This window comes from Pan paniscus, chromosome 5, assembly GCF_029289425.2.
Source record: "Pan paniscus chromosome 5, NHGRI_mPanPan1-v2.0_pri, whole genome shotgun sequence".
Taxonomy (NCBI): domain Eukaryota; kingdom Metazoa; phylum Chordata; class Mammalia; order Primates; family Hominidae; genus Pan; species Pan paniscus.
The window spans coordinates 133,112,524-133,136,051 of NC_073254.2; positions in this window are offsets into that span (position 1 = coordinate 133,112,524).

Below are 23,528 nucleotides of genomic sequence, written 5' to 3' on the forward strand. Positions count from 1 at the left end.
TGATAAGGATAATAGCCTCCAACTCCATTCATGTCCCTATAAAGAACATGATCTTGTTCCTTTTTATGGCTGTATAGCATTCCATGGTGTATATGTACCACATATTCTTTACCCAGTCTATTATTGATGGGCATTTTGGTTGATTACATGTCTTTGTTATTGTGAATAGGGCTGCAATAAACATACGGATGCATGTGTCTTTATGATAGAACAATTTATATTTCTTTGGGTATATACCCAGTAATGGGATTGCTGGGTCGAATGGTTATTTCTGCCTCTAGGTCTTTGAGGAATTGCCGCACTGTCTTCCACAATGGTTGAACTAATTTACACTCCCATCAACAGTGTATAAGCATTTATTTTTCTCCACAATCTCACCAGCATCTGTTGTTTTTTGACCTTGTTGTAATAGCCATTCTGACTGGTGTGAGATAATATCTCATTGTGGTTTTCATTTGCTTTTCCCTAATGATCAGTGATGTTGAGCTTTTTTTCATGTGTATGTTGGCCACATCTGTGTCTTCTTTTGAGAATTGTCCGTCTGTTCATGTTCTTTGCTCACTTTTTAATGCGGATTTTTTTTCTTGTAAATTTGTTTAAGTTCCTTATAGATGCTAGATATTAGACATTTGTCAGATGAATAGACTGCAAGAATTTTCACCCATTCTGTAGGTGGTCTCTTTATTCTGTTGATAGTTTCTTTTGCTGTGCAGAAGCTCATTAGCTTAATTAGATTCCAGTTGTCCATTTTTGCTTTTGTTGCAATTGCTTTTGGTGTCTTTGTCATGAAATCTTTGTCCGTGCCCATGTCTTCAATGGTTTTGCCTAAATTCTCTTTTAGAGTTTTATAGTTTTAGGTTTTACATTTAAGTCTTTAACCCATCTTAAGCAGATTTTTGTATATGGTGTGAGGATGGGGTCCAGTTTCAATTTTCTGCATATGGCTATCCAGTTCTCCCAGCACCATTTATTAAGTAGGAAATCCTTTACCCATTGATTGTTTTTGTCAAGTTTGTCAAAGGTCAGATGGTTGCAGGTATGCAGTCTTATTTCTGGGTTATTTATTCTGTTCCATTTGTTTATGTTTCTGATCTTGTACCAGTACCATGCTGTTTTGGCTACTGTAGCCCTGTAGTATAGTTTAAAGTTGTTAAGCCCACTAATGGTTGATAAATGGTTTGCTCACCCATAGCAGAAGTCAAAGCACCCAAGCAGAAAATATAGAATGAGTTCCCCTAGGAAAAGAACTCTGTTTTTCATTTCTGTATGTCTAGTAGCAATATGTTTCCTGAAATTTACTATATAATCAATAAATAACTATTAAAATATTTTTGAATTTTCTGGAAATAATGTACAGTATGCAGCAAGAATCATAAAAATGTTCATATTTTTATCTAGTAATATAATTTCTGGAAATTTATTTTGAGTAATAATCCAACAGGAAAGAAAATGTTATCTATAGAGATGTTTAGCACAACACATTCATAATAGCAAATAATGAGCATTAGCAAATGACAAGAAATAGGGGTATAAGTAAGTAAAGAAGAAGATATTTGTCTACTATATGACATAATTTGTTACAACTAGAAATAGTAGTTATAAAAGCAGAATAGTAACAAAGATAAATAAATATTAATGTTACAAAAGATATTTTATATATGCTATGGTTACAACTATAAAGAATGATATGCTGTTTTACATGTACTAAGAGAAATATAAACAATGAAAACCATTTCATTTTGTAAGCTGAAAGATTATAAGTGATTTCATAATCATTTCAGTTAATTACATTGGAATGTTATGTATATCATAAGTAATTCTTTTCAGAAATTAATGACATCCCATTTAACAATTTCAAATCACTACAAATGTGACATATGGTTAAATAAGACTTAATTCTGCTCAAATGAAAAAATATAAATATGATCTAGAGGAAGTTTAATAAAAAGAAATAAAAAGGTATCATAATTAATTCCTAGATTCCCAATAATTTTCACGAACAAACATCAGCAGATGTTCTTGCAACTTATTCACAAATAGCTCTAAATGCTAGTGCACTTTCAAATGGATAGAATTCAATAAAATGAGATATTTCTGTCTCCCCTCCCTCCCTTTCCTCTTGCAGTTAGCACAGAAGAATGTGGAAATGTGTTTGATATTTTTGTCACTGAATTTTCCACCTGTTTCATGACATGCCAACATAAACACATAAAGGCTCACATACCATTTACCCACCCCATACATACATGCATATAAAATCACTCAAATCACAGTGTCCAATGAAACTAAAGAAGCAGATAGATTTCAGTATAAAAATTAAAGATCAAATCAGTCTTACAGAGAACAGTATAGTGCCTGTTTTGCTAGTGAACATTTGTTGAATAAATGTCTGTAGGCTGTATTTGTGCAGAATTTGTCCTATGCCTGCCCTGCGTTTTTACAACGAGTAGCAGGGCTGAGGAATTAGCAAATTCCTACTGTAGAAGGACCACCATTACCTATCAAAAAATGAAACCTAGGATTATGAATTGCCTAATTAGCTTTGGTCATTTTGCAACATCTGAGAAATAATGATAATGTAACAGACAGCCAGAGAAAAGGAAGCCCACATTGATGACAGAGATATAAGAGGAAAACATGAATTTTCATGAAAGGTAACAGTGCATTCTCTAAGGTAGTAAATGGAGGTGGAAGTGGGGACAGGGAAAGAAAAAAGAAGTGAAGACAGCAAGTACAGAGAAAGGGCTCAAGATCTTCTGATGACAAAAGAGTTAAAGAGATTGGTAGAATATAAAGAGAGTATGGATAGGAGGGTATGTTGACCTGAATTTTTCATTCAGTAAGAAAAAGATCAAGTAGAGAAGGAGCGGATCATAATTCAAGGCAAAGCAGTCAACAGATAAAGCAAAGTCCCTTGAGAAGATAAGGAGGTTTTCAGCAGCACAGTTGAATGAATTAGTCCTCAATGGAATAATTAATCCTTCCAGACTAGATTGAAGAGAATAAGGATGCGGTGGCCCCACTGATTTGTCTGTGGATATAAAAAGCAGGAAGTTAAGTGAGAGTGTGGAGGAAAAGGAAAAGAGTTTCAATCATGAAGAGAATGGCAAGACTTTGGAGTTTTTGTTGACGGCAACAAGATAGGAGCATTTAGAAGACAACAAAGAGACTGAAATAGATAGAGAACCCATCAGAACTGAGAGGCAGTGAATTTGTAAAGAGGCCAAGTTGCATGGTTTTGCAAATTCTCCAGCACTGTTTACAATGGAGAAGGCAGATTGTTGCAAAGATCGAGGACTAGGACACTGCAGGACAGTTATAAAATGGAAAGACGAGCAAAGGAAATGAAGATTTAAAGGGTCCGCTTGAAAGAATAAATCAGGTGATTAACTGTCAAATCTTTAAATTGAATTAAAAAAATCTTTGATTCAATAAATGTATAAGTAATTTCTTACCATAAGGTGTCCAAGTACAGTAGCATAGCTCCATCATCATCATCATCATCATCATCATCATCATCAAATAAAAAGGATAATTATTTATACTGGGAGAGAAATAGTGAATTGAGCATTAACTTGGTAGAAATTATGTTAGTGTTTTTATTCAGCACAAATAAAATGTGACCTTTCCATTATTTTAAGAGTAAATATGTCTTCTCTATTTAGAGAGTAGATAAACATGTAAAGTGCGACAGAGATGCCAGTTGCCCATAGCAGCCTCTCTATTAAAGGAAAAGCATTTTTGAGAGATTTGGGGTACAGCTATTTATTTCATTTCTCAGTTAGTCCAAACCCGAACCATATAAGGTAAGTCATTTGTCTCAACTGGCCCTATGGAACATGAGGACACTTTAGATTCTTTGGAATTAAGCAGCCATATGGAACTTGTAGTGAGCTTACAACTGAGACATATGGCAGCAGAATGGAGCCAGCCTTGAGGCTGTATAAGCACCCCAGTGACCATCAGCAGTCAATTAAGAGTTGAGACAAGAGAGAAATGTCATTTTAACTCTTGTAAAATTTATGTGGTAGACGCATCCTTGCTGCCTTTCATAAGCTTGTTTCTTGGTTTATGGGTCAAACTGGAGCCAGAGGAAATGTTTTCCTGGCTTCCTCTTATAGAAAGCATCTGAATTCTTGTCCAGTTCTTAGGATGTCGGGGATTCAAATTTCTGCTTCTACTTGGGGAAAGCTTAGCAGACTAGATTAGCTCCAGTACTGTTCTCAGCAATCTCCAGATGAAATATTCCTTTAACTCTCAGAATATATTTATATCCCCAAGACTTTTTCATTCTTTAAGCAAGTTCTGCATGTCTACTTTCCAATCACTTCGTAGCTCCGATGGCACAAAATGAAAGTCATAGTTCTTGTTTTCAAATAAATCATGAAGGAGACTGACAAGTAAACCATAATTATAACATGACAGAGTGAGTATTCTCATAGAAATGTAGTACTCTGTGAACACAGGCTAGCTCTCCACCCTAACTGGGAGAGTCTTCTGAAGGAAGAATTGTCTGTGCAGAGTCTTGAAGGATGTGTGTAGATAGCAAGAAATAAGATGACGGAGGAAGGCAAGCATTTGACATGATACGTGTATCGACTGCAAAAACAAATAAAGCAAGAAGCAGCATCATTTAAAGAAGAACTCAGCAGAATGTGTTGTGGCTAGGACATAAGGCATATGAAAGTGTGTTGGAAATGGAGGGTGGATAGGTTTGCAAGAGCCAGGCCTGAAGGCTTTGAGTGGCAGTCTTGGCTATTTGACCTTCACAGCCTGATGTTGTGAAGAGCCATTGCTATGGTTACATAAAAATGAAGTGGTCAGATCTGGATCTATCTATCTAGCTATCTATCTGTATCTGCAGAGTAGAGGACAGATGTAGAAATGTGCAAGGAGGATGGAGATTATGGAAGAAAAGATGGTGCAACACCACAGGAAGAACAATTAGGGGGCTACCTCTGTTACCTGAGCTAGAAGTGTGATGAAAACATGACCTTCTGTGTTTGAGAAGACATAAGAGATTTTGGAGAAGGCAAAGATAAGATACCTTAAGAAAAATCAGAGAATAGCATTAATAAGTATTGGTAACATATTGTGTTCAGAGTTAAGGAAGAGCAGGAGTCTAGGATAACATTAGGCTTTGGCTTATGGGCTGGCCATTCACAAAAATAGGTGGGGTATGCAGAATAACAGCCCTCTCCAAATATGTTTGTTTTCTAATTTCAGAATCCTATGTATATGTTATGTAACATAGCAAGGGGAAATAAAGAATGTACATGGAAAATTGGGAAGCTGAGGTGGGCAGATCACGAGTTCAGGAGATCGAGACCATCCTGGCTAACACGGTGAAACCCCGTCTCTACTAAAAATACAAAAAAAAAAAAAAATTAGCTGGGCGTGGTGGCGGGCACCTTTAGTCCCAGCTACTCAGGAGGCTGAGGCAGGAGAATGGCGTGAACCCGAGAGGCGGAGCTTGCAGTGAGCTCAGACCAAGACTCCAGCTCAAAAAAAAGCAAGTACATGGAATTAAGGTTGCTAATCAGCTCACAGTAAAACCACTTCCTTTCAAGTGGAAGAGGAAGGAAGGCAGTTTTCAAACTGCAGCCTCTATCCAAGGGAGCCCTGTGAACCAGGACATCCAACAAAAGAAATTTGTACACAAAGATGGTAATCAGAGGGGGCTTCTTCAAAACTGAGGAGTGTACTAAAATTTAAGCCAGTTGAATGAACCCACTTTATACCACAAACACTCAAGGGCATAAAAGAACATAAAAGCAAGCAAGCAAGCAAACAAACAACAACAATAATTTAAAAAAAAAAAACCAAAGGACAGGAACTCCGAAGACTGAAAGAATATCAGCCCACACAGATGAGAAAAAAGCCAGCATAAGAACTCTGACAGCTCAAAAAGCCAGAGCATCTTCTTACTTCTAAACAAATACACTAGTTCCCCAGCAATGGTTCTTAACCAGGCTGAAGTGGCTGAAATGTCAGAAACAGAATTCAGAATATGGATAGGAATGAACATCACGAACATTCAAGGAAAAGTCAGAACTCAATTCAAGGAATCTAAGGAACATAATAAAAGCAAATAGGAAATAAAAGATAAAATGGCCATCTTAAATAGAATTAAACTAAACTGACACAGTTACAAAACACACCTCAAGAATTTCTTAATTATAAGTATTGCTAGTAGAACCAACCAGGCTAAGGGAAGAATCTCGGAGCTTGATGACCAGCTCTCTGAAATAACTCAGTCTGGCAAAAATAAAGAAAAAAAACCAATAAAGAATAAATAAAAACTCAGAAAAATATAGGATTAGGTAAAGAGATCAAATGTATGGCTCACTGGTGCCCCTGCAAGAGAGAGAAAGCAAGCAACTTGGAAAACATATTTGAGGATATCATCCATAAAAATTTCCTCAAACTCTCTCAGATGCCAAAATTCAAATCCAGGATATGCAGAGAACCCCTGCCATATGCTACACAAAACAACCATCCCCAGGACACATAGGCATCAGATTCTCCAAGGTTAAAATGAAAGCAAAAAATATAAAAGGCAGCTAGAGAGAATGGGCAGGTCACCTACAAAGGGAACCCCATCAGACTCACACTGGACCTTTCAGCAGAAACCCTACAAGCCAGAAGAGATTGGAGGCCTTATATTCAAAGAAATTCCACCCAAGAGTTTCGTATCAAGCTAAATTAAGCCTCATAAGCAAAGGAGAAATCAGATCCTTTTCAGACAAGCAAATACTAAGGGAATTCATTACTATCAGATCTGCCTTACAAGAGGTCTTTAAGGGAGTGTTAAATATGGAAATAAGGAAAGACTCTCCTAGGCACCATATAAACACACTTAAGTACATAGACCATTGATGCTATAAAACAACTATTCAATCCAGTCTGCATTATAACCAGCTAACAACATGATGACAGGATCAGACCTACAAATATCAATATTAACCTTGAATTTAAATGGGCTAAATGCCCTCAGTTAAAACACACAGAGAGGCAAGTTGTATAAAGAAGTAAGACCAAAGTGTGTGCTTTTTATAAGAGACTCATCTCACATGCAATGACACCCACAGACTCAAAGTAAAGGGACTGAGAAAAATCTACTAAGCAAACAGAAAAAAGCAGAAGTTGCTATTCTAATTTCAGACAAAACAGGCTTTAAACCACCAATGATGAAAAAAATGGAGATTGTTACATCATGGTAAAGAGTTCAATTTAACAAGAAGATCTAACTATCCTAAATATGTATGCACTCAACACAAGAGCACTCAGATTCATAAAGCAAGTGCTTAGAGACCTACAAAGGACTTAGATAACTTCACAAGAATAGTGGGAGATTTCAACACCTCACTGACAGTATTAGACACACCACTGAGGCAGAAAACTAACAAAGATATTGGGGAATGAACTCAAAATTGGACCAAATGGGCCTAACAGATATCTACAGAACTCACCACCCAAAAACAACAGAATATACATTCTTCTCTTTACCACATGGCACATACTGTAAAATAAACCACACAACTGGCCATAAAACATTCCTTAGCAAATTAAACAAAAAACTGAAATCATACCAAACACACTCTTAAAACACAGCACAATAAAAATAGAAATTACTACTAAGAAAATTGCTCATAATCATACAATTACATGGAAATTAAACAACCTGCTCCTGAATCACTTTTGGGTAAACAATGAAATTAAGGCAGAAATCAAGAAATTATTTGAAACTAATGAGTACAAAGATATACTATAACTGAATCTCTGGGACATAGCTAAAACAATGGAGAGAAGTTTATATAGCACCAAATGCCCACATCAAAATGTTACAACGATGTCAAATTGACAAACTAACATCATATCTTGAGGCACTAGAGAAAAAAGAGCAAACAAACCACAAAGCCAGCAGAAGACAAAAAATAACCAAAATCATGATTGAACTAAAGGAAATTGAGATGCAAAAAAACATACAAAAGATCAATGGATCAAAGAGTTGGTTATTTGAAAAAATAAATAAAATTGAAAGACTGTTAACTAGACTAAAAACAAAAAAGAAGAGAGGATCCAAATAAACACACTCAGAATTACAAAGGAGACATTACCACTGACCACAGAAAAATACCAAAAAAAAAAAAAAATCTCTGAGACTATGAACACCTCCAATGCACACCCGTGCACACAATCTAGAGAATCTAGAAGAAATGGGTAGATTCCTGGAAACATAAAATTTCCCAAGGTTGAACCAGGAAGAAATTGAATCCCTGAACAGAACAATAATGATTCCTCAAATTGAATCACTAATAAAAGCCTACCAACCAGAAAACGCCCAGGATCAGATGGATTCACAGCCAAATTCTACCAGATGTGTAAAGAGCTGGTACCATTCCTACTGAAATTATTCCAAAAAAAAAAAAAAATGAGGGGGAAAAAGTTCTTCCTAACTCATTCTGTGAGGCCAGTATTGTCCTGATACCAAAGCTTGACAGAGGCACAACAACAACAAAAAAGAAAACTCTAGGCCAATATTATTGATGAACATAGATGCAAAAATCCTCAACAAAATATGAGCAAATCATATCCAGCAGCACATCAAAAAGCTAATCCACCATGATCAAGGAGGCTTTATTACTGGGATGCAAGGTTGGTTCAACATACACAAGTCAATAAATGTGATTCACTATGTAAACAGAACTAAAAACAAAAACCACATTATATCTCAATAAATGCAGAAAAGACTTTTAATAAAATTCAACATTCCTTCATGTTAAAAACCCTCAACAAACTAGGCATTAAAGGAGCATACCGCAAAATAATAAAAGCTATTATGACAAACCCACAGCTAACATCAAAATGAGTGGGCAAAAGTTGGAAACATTCCCTTTGAGAACCAGAACAAGATGAGAATGCCCAGTTTCACCACTCCTACACCACAATGACACCACTTCCAACATAATATTGGAAGTTATAGACAGAGCAATCAGGCAAGAGAAAGAAAGAAAAGGCATCCAGATGGGAAGAGAGGAAGTCAAATTTTATTTCTTCACAGATGATACAATTCTATACCTAGAAAATCCCATAGCCTCTGCCCAAAAGCTCCTTAAGCAGATAAATATCCTCAGCAGTTTGAGGATACAAAATCAATGCATAAAAATCAGTGGCATTTCTATATACCAAGAACATTCAAACTGAGAGCCAAATCAAGAAAGCAATTCCATTCACAATAGCCACAAAAAGAATAAAATACTTAGGAATGCAGCTAACCAGAGAGATGAAAGATCTCTACAAAGAGAGTTACAAAACACTTTTAAAAGAAATCAAGAGATGACACACACAATGGAAAAACATTCCATGCTCATGGATAGGAAGAGTCAATATCATTTTAATGGCCATACTGCCCAAAGCAATTTACAGATTCAATGCTATTCCTACCAAACTACCAATGACATTCTTCGCAGAATTAGGAAAACCTATTTTAAAATTCATATGGAACCAAAAAAGAGCTCAAATAGGCAAGGCAATTCTAAGCAAAATAACAAAGCTGGAGGGCATCATGTTATATGACGTCAGACTATACTACAAGGCTGCAACAAACAAAACAGTATGGTAGTGGTACAAAATAGACAGATATATCAATAGAAAAGAATAGAGAGCCCATAAATTAAGCCATACACTTACAACCATCTGATATTTGACAAAGTAAACAAAAACAAGCAATGGGAGAAGGACTCCCTATTCAATAAATAGTCCCGGGGTACTATATATATTGGCCACATACAGAAGATTAGAGCTGGACCCCTTCATTATACCATATACAAATGTCATATCTAGATGGATGAAAGACTTAAATGGAAAACCTAAAACTATAAAAACACAGGAAGATAATTTAGGAAATATCATTCTCAACATTGGCCCTGACAAAGATTTCATGACGATGATGCCAAAAGTAATTGCAACAAAAACAAAAACTGACAAATGAGACCTACTTAAATTCAAGAGCTTCTGCACAGCAAAAGAAACTATCAGCAGAGTAAACAGACAAGCCACAGAATGGGAGAAAATATTTTCAAACTATCCTGCCAACAAAAAAATAATATCCAGAGTCTGTAAAGGACTTAAACAAATTTATAAGGAACCCCAATAAAAAGTGGGCAAAGAACATGACAGATACTTTTGAAAAGAAGACACACACATGGCCAACAAGCAAATAAAGAAAAGCTCAACATCATTGATCAGTAGAGAAATGCAAATCAAAACTGCAATGAGATACTATCTCACACCAGTCAGAATGGCTATTATCAAAAATTCAAAAAATAAGAGATTCTGGCAAGGTTATGGAGAAAAGACAATGCTTACACACTGCTGATGTGAATGTAAATTTGTTCAGCTAGTGTAAAACCAGTGTGATGATTTCCCAAAGAACTTAAAACAAGTACCGTTTGACCTAGCAATACTTTTATTGGGTATAGACTCAAAGGAATATAAATTGTACTACCACAAAAACACATGTATGCATATGCTCATCACAGCACTATTCACAATAGCAAAGTCATGGAATTAACCTACATGCTCATCACAGTGAACTGGAAAAAGAAAATGTGGTACATATCCACCATGAAATACTACACAACCATAAAAAAGAATGAAATCATGTATTTTGCGGCAGCATGAATGAAGCTGGAGGCCATTATCTTAAGTGAACTAACACAGAAACAGAAAACCAAATTCCAGATGTTCTCACTTGTAGGTGGGAGCTGAACATTGAGTATACATGGACACAAAGAAAGGAACAACAGGCACTGGGCCCTACTTGAGGGTGGAGGATGAGAGGATGGAGAGGATTGAAAAATTACCTATCAGGTACTAGGCTTATTACCTGGGGAATGAAACCTTCTGTATGCCAAACAACTGTGCAAACAATTTACCTATATAACCAACCTGCATCTGTACCTTTGAACTTACAATAAAAGTTAAACAAACAAACAAAAAAGTAAATAAACACACATTGTACACCTTTCAAAAAAATTTACTCTAACTAAATCATAGACCTAAATGTACAATTCAAAACTTTAAAATTCTAGGAGAAAATCTAGGTTACTTTTTGTTTGGTAATGAGTTTTTAGATACAGCACCAAAAGCACTAAAGCAAAAATAGATAAGTAGTACTTCAACAAAATTAAACACAATGACATTTGGCAAAATTTCCTGCCGTATAAGAAATAGCTACTTAAACTTTTTGTTTAACTCACTCCCATGGCTTTAAGGTTGCTTTGTGTTTATTTAATAAAAAATTAATAACAACATATATCCATATAATATTTTTATGGACATACTACTTTAACAAACTTCTTGTCGCTGATATGTCCGGGATTCTGTTCGTTGGCCGGGACAGGGCAAGACTTATTACCTTCAGGTAGAGAGGAGACACAGAGGCTCAAAATGGTTAAAAGACTGGTTAAGGATATAGAGTTTGTTGATGGCAGAGGTGAATCTGTTACTGAGGGCTTCTAATTCCTACCCCAGTGGTCCAAAGAAAACACTGACCCAGAGTATCAACACTGCACTTGACTTACTAAAAGTGACAAACTGTACTAATGGAAGAAGCCACATCACCAAAAATCCAATCGTACTATTATTTCATAGGCATACACCTATTGTGTAGGTAGCCCCCTACACATTTTGGAGGAGAAGCCAAAAGACACAGTAAGTTCCACAATAGAAAACATGACCTTCCATCTATTGCTTAAATTATAACATCAAAGATAAATTCTGGTCCTTCTACCTTCTAACTATGAGATCTTGGGCAAGTTATTTAACTTTTCTAGGCTAGTATTTATCGATATAATAGGCATAATGCAAATAGCAACCACAAAGTAGTATTGTGAGAATTAAATGCATTAATGCAAGTAAAAGACTCAAAATAGTGCCCTGCACATATTAAGCATTTAATTATTGTTAACTATGACTTAATTGCCCATAAAAATAATTCAGGAAATTCTTTTTAAGTAGTGTAATGAGAGATCACTCAAGTCCAATAAACATTATTTATGTGTAATATTCACTACAGCTACACATTCTCAACTCTTTGAAGATCAGCTATTTTTCCTGTTGAGCAATTCATTAGTCATGGTTCTGGTCTTGAGAAAGCGCATGTGGAGCTGAAACCTTACCTTTCCTTCCCTAAGAGAACCAATGTCACCCACTCTGCAGTCACGATTGGATAATTGAAAATCTTGTAAAGAGAAAAAAATGTTGCTTGAAGGCCTCAAATCCTAGACATGTTTCTGATTCAATTTGGTCAATTATTTTTTTTCTCTTTGTGATACAAGTATATAAATACTGATTCTGTAGCCTAATAAATGAACTGAGTGTGAACTCCTTGATGAAGACTCTTTCATGATAGTGATTAATGGGCTGCAAATATTTTGAAATAAAAACCTGAAACCACAAACTAGTCATATAGTTGTCTAAATATTTTGTTTGGGTGCTCACATCCAACCTACAGATAACCTTGTGTTAACCCTGTATTCCAAACCAAGAAGGAAAGGCTGGGGTTTTCAAGAGGGCGATTTGTGGTTTGGGTTTGGTCTGTCTGAAAAGAGCTGTGGCTCACAGTCTTAACGAGGTTCATCTTCCAAGTCTCTGACCAACTGAGCAGAGGTTCTCACAGAAGCAAGTTGTGACAGCTGGAATTTGGCATCCACAGCTTCTTAGAAAAGGCTGCTGATCCCAGACTGATAGTTTTAAAACCTTCAAACAAGACTGTTACCATTCTTGAAATTTGTTTCAGCAGGCGCCAGGGAGGAATGTTACTGCCCCTCATTGCTAGACGGGAGTCTCGTCCCAGCATAACTGAAGATGTTCTGGGCTCTGGGCTCCTGCCTCATTCAGAGATTATGTTTCCCTGTCTGTGGCAGGATGCTGGCAAAACCACATGCTTTGTTTAAACTTATGGAATGAGTGGTAAGATCAGCAAAGGCCCTTAAGGCCAATGTCAAAAGGCCATCACCATATGAGAGAACTGAGCAAAATGCACTGAGGACAAGCAATTTGTCTGAATCTTGCAGAAGTAGCTTTTAAATCCTTTATAAAAAATTGAGATTTATTTTTGAATTTTGATACATCTTGTCCAGCTTGTAATTTGTTCACTCTCATGCAAAAGAAAGCATACATATGCTATTAACTCTTGACTATGTAGAATATAAAACTCACTTTGTAGGTGATTCATGGTCTTTCATTTCCCTCTTTAATTTTTCATTTTTTCTAATGCTTTAGGACTAAATTATTTCTTCTATCAAAAAAATAAGTCAGCAAGGAATAAGAAACTAAATATTTCCTTCTTTGTAGCATCTTTGAGAAAAACAACTCTCAACCCTGGAGCACGACTTTGTGATTGGTGACAGTTAAAGACCATAAAATATTTATGTGAGGATATGTAATTTTTTCTAATATTTCAGGTTCTTGTTCTGTCACTTACTAGTGTGTGATCATGGGCAAGACTCCAATCCTCTAGAAGCCTAAATTCCCTATAGTAAACAATAATAATAAAGTTACGTGTTGGTTGTGTGGATTTAATGACTAAATATGAAAATATTATTTGAAAACAATAAAATAAGTGTTACATTATATTGTTATAATCTTTGCTCATGGTAATTCAATTAAATCTTTATATTTTCTGATATTTATAAAATAGAATTTAAAATTATAATATTGATAGATTTATTAAGTTAAAAAAAAGTTTTATTTTTAAGTCACGCAAAATCGAGAAGGAAAAAGAAAATAGCAAACCGTGAAGAGTTAGACCAGGCCAGTTGGAGTCAGAACTTTAATAATTACCTCCTAGAAGCTGGAGGGGTCAGCCAAGAGGTACTTCTGGTACTGTGGGACTCCAGCATGCCCCAATGGCTCAGGAAGGAATCCTGGGCTTGAAATTTCAATTGCTTTAGTCATCATCCCTTTCAGTGTCAGTGAAAGCCAACTGTAAGGACAAATTCACAGAAAGAGTTAACAGGATGAGGGCAAATAAAGACCCAGGATTGAACTCTGGGGGTAGGGAAGGAACAGTATTTAAGGAATGCTTGGAAAAATATGACTATCCAAACCTGAGAAGCAATACCTAGCAAATTAGGAGGAAAACCTAGACTGAATGGTTTTTCTGAGACCTAATGGGCAAAATTCCAGCAAGGAAAATGTAGTCATTTGTTGTGCTGTCAATGCCACTGAGAAGTCAAATAAGATGAAAACTGGAAAAGGTACCGTAAAGAGGCCAGTAATGAGATTGTATGAGCAGCTTAAATGAAATGAGGGAAGGGTCTAGATTTCAGTGAGTTGAGGTCAGACTAACAATGAAGTAAAGAAAGACAGCAAATGTGGAACACTCCTCATCTTTTTGTTTTAAGCCAGGAGACACTTGATATTGAAAAAATATCTTTAGATAAATGAGAAAGAAAGTGCAATCCCAGGAGAAAAAGAAGGATCACTGATGGAGTAAGTTCTCTTAGGAGCTGAGAGGGTGAAATACCGTGCATTGGCAGGAAGATTAGATATGAGGTGGAGAGAGAAAGAATGGAGGGAGATCAGGATAGCACAGACAGGGAAGTTTACAGGTTTAGAAGCAGGAAAGAAATTGAGCATCTCTATTTTATACATGAAATGATCAACCTTAGCATGCTGCTATATATATTATATTTAGTATATTTCAACAGAGCTCAATGCAATGAAAATAAAATGGGAAAATTTAATTTGAGCTATTCATCTTTATAGTTAAATAGTGACCAAAAGAGGTGCAGAAACAAAACACTATAAATAACTGTTTGCTCATACATTTCAATTAATATATTGAGAGCTTAAGAAGTGTCAGAAAGTTTGTTTTTACTGAGGGTACAAAAGAAAAAGTGAGATTTAGTTCCAACATGAAGGATAATAACTAACCGTACAAGGCTATGGCTTGACTGTAAGAATTCTTAACATCAGAATGGACTCCTTGCAAGAAAATCAAGTATTTTACAGCTAGCTGGAAAACACCATGGTTACTGTTTTGTCTGGGACTATTTAATAACTAAGCATGGACCTGTTGCCTGGGTGGGGATTGACAATGTGTCTTGTTCAGGCAATGAATCTCTAGAACACTTCTGAGGCATTTAAGACTATGAAATTGAATCTTGTGTGGCATAAAATCGGTCCCACAAATTTAAAAGCAGGACAGAATGTAGACATTCCCCAATATTTTTACAATGTGCAGAATCTTACAAAACAATACATGTAATATTGTTTCTATACTACTCATAGATGATTAGTATTATAACAAAGAAAGCTGTTAATACTTAAGTTTAGTATATTTGGGTTGAGATACCTTTATTGAGAAATGAATTTGCCTTTTGGGAAGTTATTCTAAATATCCAGGAGCATGTGTGTGTGTGTGTGTGTGTGTGTGTATTCCATTATAAAAACTTTAAATAAGTTCAGTAAACATTGAAATTTACCATGCAAGTATATAATATTAATTTTCAGTAGCTTACACTTTGATATATATTTACTAGATAGAATTAACTAAATCGTTCTCCTAATAGCAAAACTTTAACTTGTGAATTAGTGTAAGATCATTTTAGTTCCACTCTGATTTTTACATTGATTAACAAGACATGGAAATTGTAAATTAAATTCTTAGAAAAATTTAGGAATTGTCCCATAAAATTATCTGTGTGTGTGTGTGTGTGTGTGTGTTTGTGTATTCTTAGAATTGTAAAAAGCCTGTAAGAAACGAGATGTTTTGAATTAGTCTGAAATTAGTATTCAATAACAGGTATGTGCTTTTGTAAGAATGTGTTAGGTCCCAATGTCTTAATTTTGATATTCAATTGAATGTTTGCTGTTTTAGACTTGTGTCTTTTGTTTCCTATTTTCCTTCCTGTTAAGAGTTACAGATTTTCTGGGAGGTTTCAGCCCAGTATAAAAGAGAAGCTCTGTCTACATGTAATAAATGCACACAAATACACACATGTATAGATACTTGAGCAACTACCATGCTATTCAATTTTTGGGTAGAACTTCTCTTGAGACCGAACTTCTGTGAGATGGATTTGACATTGCAGAACAGATTAGGTAGCCACAGAAGTGAGCTATCCTTTTCATTATTCTTTTCAATGGAGGACCTGCTGTAGGAATATAGTAAGTGACGCAATTTACAGAAACTAATAACTTATGTTATCACTTGTTATGAAGTCAGAGTTCCAAGCCTGAAAAGCATTTAATCTGCAATTGTTTTGAATTGTTCATCCTTTTTAAAAACTGTTTTCTCAGGCAAGAAAACAAATAACTACATCCGAAGTTTTCTAAGTTCTAGTGAACAACAACTCAAGGAGAACCATTTAATTGCATAAGTTTAAGATAGATTTAAAAATTTCAAGAAGCCAAAAATTTTTTTACCCCAAGTGCAATATATTTTATTACCAATGGAAAATGTGCAAAGGAACAAAAAGAACCACATATCTGGATTTTTAATTTTTTGCACTGTGCAAGAATGGTCAATTTGCCTAAGAGCTAACTTTCCTCAGTAAAACTTGCATATTTTCTCACCCCAAATGACCTTGTGGAAAGTTGTTGATATCGCTTTGCATATTTTCTGTAAATACCACTGTAAATGCCACTAACATGCAACATGTGAATGGACTTATTAGTAACCATTTAAGTTATTAGGAATCTGTGTTTGCTATTTAAGAATCTATTAAGCATAAGATTAATAACTCATTTGCAAAGATATAGCAGATACAATTCTCTGAAATTTTATGAATGATTAGATACTTTTATAGACAAAATAATTGTCTGAAATTATTGAGACAACTCTCTCTTCATGCCTAGGATGGTGGCATAGCTGAATGGCAATTAATATTGTTAAATAAATACAGAGATATGATATTTATTTAATATGTGTATATATACAGTCAAAAAGTACATTTCACTCTTAATTTAAAGCACATAAAAAATAAAACTATTATATTAAGATTGAAATACTTTATTAGAAAGATACATTGATTAGTGCAAAGATCTCACATACAAATGACATAGTCCTATACATAATTCAGTGATACTTTGTGAGAAAAAAAAATGAGAATTCCTATTAAATGTAGCACAGATACTCTGAACTTAAAAATATAGAAAAATGTATCTAATAATTCAAAGAAGACAAATACTAAGGGCTAATAAATGACCTAAAGAAATTTTTATGGTAGCAAAAACAAAGCATTTCTAGTTGTTCTATCTTGCAAATGTTGAGGACTATCAGCACATAGAATGATTTAGAAAAATTGGTTTTATTGAGGTTGACAGATTAATTACAGATATCAGGGGAAAAACTCAGGAGTGCTAATTTGAAACTTTTAAGTCAGTGATAAAAAACCTTGGAATTATTTAAAGTTTGACTAGGGTAGTTGTCAGGATCTCTTGAAAAAATATGCTTCTGGGAACATGGTGGTATGAATAAGTATTTCCTTTTCCAACATCTATGATAATAAATAATGATTAAAAATATGCTAGCAGATGAGAATGGACATTTTGGTCTTTAGGGAAAATGAGGTGGATTCTCTATGCATATAAATTACATGCTAGGAGTTGCCTTTGAAAGTTGCTTTAACTCTTTCAACTCACTGGAAACCACTTCCACGGTCTTTCCATGTCATCGAACTCCCCAAGCTGCCTGTGAGAATATAACTTGGACACGACATAGGCTCTGAGCAATCCTATTTTATCTAAGAGAACAGAAAAAAACAAAAGTAAGCATATATATATGAAACTAAGCATATATGAAAATAAGCATATATATATGAAACTAATATATAAAACTTATAAAATTTCCTCTAGTTAAGTTTTATTTATTTGTTCAGTGATAACTTTATACTACTTTAAAATATTGAACTTTACCCACATCTGATACAATATGAATGCAACTAAAGAGTTCATTACAGGAAAAAAGGAGATGAATGATCTCGCAATTTTAAGATCTGTATAAAAATGTTACCCAGGCACCTTTCCCTCAAGAGAAGTCAGTGACAGAATGTGTTACCATAAATAATCCAAGTAAAATCAACAGAGTCTCTTTGGATCTATAATTGATGTGAAACAAGGCAGAACAAGGTTGTTGTGGGCGGCAGCGGGGGGCTTCCAGGAGAAAAATGTTGTCACCCATTTTGCCCAATATTTGCAAGTATTTCATTTAAAAAAGTCTAAACTCCTCAAAATGACACATTAAAATGAATGTATTTTTATATATTAATATTTTAATCATTTAAAATATTTATTTAAAAAATTGACTCAACAAAGCTAATAAAATTTGTTTCCCTTTCACCACACAAGACTTTTAAAAAACATTGTGGACTAGTTTTGTTTTTTTTCCCTTAAAAGGTTTTCCAAATTGGAATGCTGGCAGCTCTTGCTATTCCTGAGAAAAATAGCAAAGCAAGAATTTTTGTAATTAGAGCTGCTTAAAAATCAGAGTTTACCCACATTGCAGAATATTCTCATGTTTTAACTAAAATAGCTGTGATGTCTGAGCCACACTTGGGGCTAATGAAAAACGAAGGCTACAAGAAAGGTAAGGTATGTGCATTCCCGTTTTAACTCTGTAAACGGAAGGAGAAAATGACAAACACTTGAAAGGGCATCTTATGAGGAAACTCATTGATAGGTTTTACATGTTTTCATAATTATTTAACTTGCAGGTTTAGTGAAGTGAAGCGATACCCAGCTTCTCTATAATTCTCAGTCTTTTACTAATAGTCATTAAATGTTCTCATGAACATTGGAAAGCAGAATCCCATTATGTAATAATCTATAATTATCTCTGTTAACAACAGAATTAAAAAGTCATTAGAATAGTTTCTTTGACTCTGAATTTTAAAAACGTGAAAATAACCCAATAGAAAGAATAACTGAAATGGATTAAAATACTAAAACATTGTTTCCAGGCTCCCAAAGGTAAATAACATATATAGTATTTCTAATGTATGTATGTTTAAACTAGAAGATGATTAAAGGGTTTTAAAAACAAAGCCTCTGAAATCATTCCTGGGAAAGTATAATTTTTATGTAGCTACGATTATGCAGTTAAGATTTTTGCTTTTTAAAATGTATTCTACATACATTGATGGTTAAATTTATTATTATTATCAGTGAAGATATTATTTTAACTCTGGCATAGGAAGAGATCACTCCTACATCTTTGGTAATGTTGACATCTCTCTGGATTTATGAACTGTTTGGTGAAACAAATTAGGCCTTTAGCATTCTACATAACTCTGAATAAGTAGTGTTAACAATATTAAAGCATTCTCTTATGAGCCTATTTGCTTTACTTTAATTATAAATTCCAAGTAATATGTACACTTATGTGTTTAATCCTTTAATATTAATTTTGAGCCCAAATAATTGCATGCCTTCTGTTGCAGTACACTTAGACAAAAATGCTTATTTGTAATTTTGTTTCTGCCTGTGCAATTTTTTAAAGTAAGAATTAATTTAGTCAACATAGAGAAATGTTTTTACAAGTGTGATAAAGAAGCATTCAGTAAATTTTATTTTTTGACTTTTTAACCAATTGTTAACTTGCATTGCCAAGTTTCAAGATGGCTAATAACTGGTTGTGTTTAATAAGTCATCCATTTTAGTTAAACGGATTAACAGGTTGTTTTTCCTTAAACTGACCACTTTTTTTTTTTTGAGATGGACTCTCGCTCTGTAGCCCAGCTGACCACTTATTTTAGTGGCTTAATTAGAATAAATGTTTGCGTGACCAAACTTGCACATCATGTATTCACAATTCAAAAATCATTTAGTGAGTACTTACTATGTGTCTGATGCTGGGCTAACTGCCAATGATCCATTAATGGACAAGTCAATTATAGTCTCTAGCCTTAAGCTGATTAGGATCCGGTTCCAGTCCCAGCCTGTTCTGCCTGTCATTAGGTAAAATGAAATTACTAGTTTTCTTTGGTCATCATTGTGATTCTTCATCATTGCATTATTGTGATTATTCCATTTCTGACCTTTGGTAATGAGGTGGAAATGTAATCATCGTAAAGACTGGCCATAACTTCTCCTTAGGGTGGAAATTATCTTTTTTATGGGAATATACCTTGGTCAGCCCCTTGGGAGTAGAGAGTGACTCTGAGGGAACTTGGATGTTTGAAAAGAACCGGGGCCGTACTGCTTAGAAGAAACAAGAGGGCAAATTTCTTTATTTCTATGAGGCAGGAAGAGTGAAGAAAAACAAGAGTGGAGAAGAAAGAGGAAAGAGGCAGAAACCTTAAAGTTAGTGAGAGATGAGACGGCTCTCAGGAGAAAAGTTAGATGAAATTCTCTTGTGGTAGGTGGCCACAGGATATTACAGAGCAGGAACACAAATGCCAAATGTTCAGTTTGAAGTTTTGCTGGTTGATGCTACGTTTTACATTTCTGTAGTATAAGTATTTCTTCTACCTTACTCAAATCATTGGTAAATACTACAACTTTGCGAATGCTTTGAGTGAATGGGTTGTTTGTGGAACCGTGGGCAGGACTGAATTTTACATCTGTTTTTGACTGATCCTAAATTGTGGTACTTGAGGAAACAGGAACCCAGCAGCAGATGTGACTGTAAGAACATAAATCTTCTCCACCTCCCAGAATGAATGAATGTGTTAAAGAGAGATTTGGACTTCCAGAGAATGGTGGAAATTATAATTTAACTAACTTTCCTGAGATTTCTAGAAGTCAAGAGACTTGTGTTAATCTAGGTTACTCATGTGCCCTAGAATCTGACAAGTGGTTTTCTTGCTTGCTTCTGAGACCTGCATGCCAGGCCTTAGTTCCAGGGTTTATTTTTTAAATTGTCTATACTCTTTGGGACACAAATCTTGTCCTCCCTTTATAATCTTTTTATATCATTCCATCATTCCTGCATTTATTCATCAATTTCTTTACTCGAAGTTATCAAACATTTCCTGAATACATAACCTATGACTGATGATAGAGTAGCTGATAAAAATACAAAGATGAATAAGGCCTAGTCTCTGAAGATGCTCATAGCCTGGTGTGGGAATAAGACATAAATTTAAAACAGTTGCAATAGAAGGCAGTAAGGGCTAGGGTAGAGATTCAGGGAAGATGAAGAACATACAAGAGGAAGACTTGTTTCTGTCTAGTTTTTGATTCTCAACAAGGGTGAACAGCCATTGTAATTTACTCAGGACTATCTCAGATTTATAGCTGAAAATCCCGTGTCCCGAGAAACCCCTCAGGCATATGCAAAGTCAACTATGACAGTTTCCCTACCTATGGAAGTGAACACTTGATCTTCATATTCAGAATTTTATTTACATTTGGCACAGACAAATAAGAAAGAGTACTTTAAGCAGAAGGGACAACAAGTACAAAGGCACAAAGTTATGGAACAACATGCTGTGTTTCAAGAAGACAGAACAGCTCAGTGTGGCTGGTGTATCGTGTTCCTTTTGAAGATTGATAGGAGACTGCTGTAAACAGGTAAGGGAGGAGCCAGATCATGAAGGACTTGGTATATCATGCAAGGAAGTCCACATTAGATCCAAAAAGGCTTTAGGGGGCATCGAATCGTTTTAAGCAGAGAACTGATCCAAGTTTTGTTTTAGAAAGATTACTCTGGGAAAGTGTAGTGAATCAATTGGAAGTTGACCAGGACTTTGGCAAGAAAACTGGTAAGCAGGGTATTGTAATGTTTCAAGTGAGAGATGATAAAATTCTGCACTAAGAAACCGTTGGTGATGATGGAGAGTAGGAGGCACATTCTACAGATACTTAAGAGGAACACCACCATAAGTCTGTGCCCCATTGAAGGTGGGGCTGAGAACAGCGAGAGTCAGTCAGGAGGGTTAGGCAGGTCCCTGAGAGAGGTCCAAGAGTTGATGAAGGAGGAACACATTCAGAAAAGAAAAATTAATAGTCAGGAGTGAAACCATGAATAAGAGATAAGGAGCAGATTAGAAGTGAAGTCAGCTCAGAAACAACTCAAGATAGATGAGGACACTCAAAAGAACTTGAATCAGAAGTTCCATGTTTGTAGTTTATCTTTGTAGAAAGGCATTGCATGTGGGTGTGTCAGTTTGGATTAAACATCCACGTTAGGGATGGACAAATATGTGGAATTGTCATTTTAGGTAAAACGGTACTTTTCCTGTTTTTTTTTTTTTTTTCTAAATCCATTTTAAAATTCTGTTTTTAGTGTAAGTACTGATCCTCATTTTTAATAAAAACAAGCTATTGTTACTGATATTAATACTCCCTATGGAAGCTACTTAGTTGTGACAGGAAAAGTGTTCACATCTTCTTCTATTGCTATCTATTTATTTGGTACTGACAGCAAAATGGCAGTTTACTCTACAAGGAGCACAGGGAATATTTGTTCTTAAGAGAGAGGTTTAAGACTCACCACAGTAGAAAGTAGTCAATTGGAAGAAAATTTAAGCCACATACATGTTCAATGTAAAACCTAAATCCTCCAGTTTTACTTTTTCTCATGCCACACAGATTACTTAAAATAAATTACTTTTAAAAATGTATACCTATAATTTACCTGTTGAATCATTTTCTGAGATCTAATCAAGATGGTCTGTTTTCAAAACAAATGAGCTAAAACCCGAATTGTTATCTTGTGTGTATTCTATGGATTTTTATGCTTATACACATTAAAGACTGGCTTTTATTAACACATTTTCATTTTTCAGCCCAATTTTCACATTGCACAAATTATTCCCTGGGAGTAAATTGAGCTCTTTATTTATTTTTTTCTTTTTTAAAAACACATTGACTTCTTCAGATTACTAGGGTTCAGTTTTCAATATATCAAAGTCATTATTTTTCAAATGATTCAACAGAACACTTAATTCACACGATTTTAGCATGTATGATTTAAATCTTATGTTTATGTAATCACTTCACTTTAATATGAAAGATCCTGATAAATCGAATCATCTGTTTCTGCTTGTTATAGCCAGTTATTTCCTTAAGCTAATAGCAGGGGTTTTCCAATTTGGATTGCTAACGAATAATTTGCTTTTGTTTTTGTTTTGCGTATTTGTTTTGCTCTGCATAATAAGAGTTAATTTGCTAAGAAGACTGTCATGACAATTATATACAACAATACTTACAGTACCACAATGATCAGGTGAAAAGCCACATTTCAATTTAACATTTTACTTTGAAGAAAGATGGAACTGTACTCAAAATTTTGTAAATTCTTTAAAAGTTAATATTTGTTGGCATGTTTAATGTTGAGTAGATTCCTTCTTACTGGTGAGTTGTCTTACTTGAAACAAAAGCAGGAATTATTTTAAACCAATAGATATGGAAAATGTTTTATAAATTAATTTTACATTAAAGCAACTTGTAAATAATTTTTTTTAATGTTTAGAAGATTAGTATCTTTTTTTGTCTTGCTGCAAATACACAACGGATTAGTAAACAAAGCCCTGGCCCCAGTGACCTCATTGGAAGTACATTTATATTAA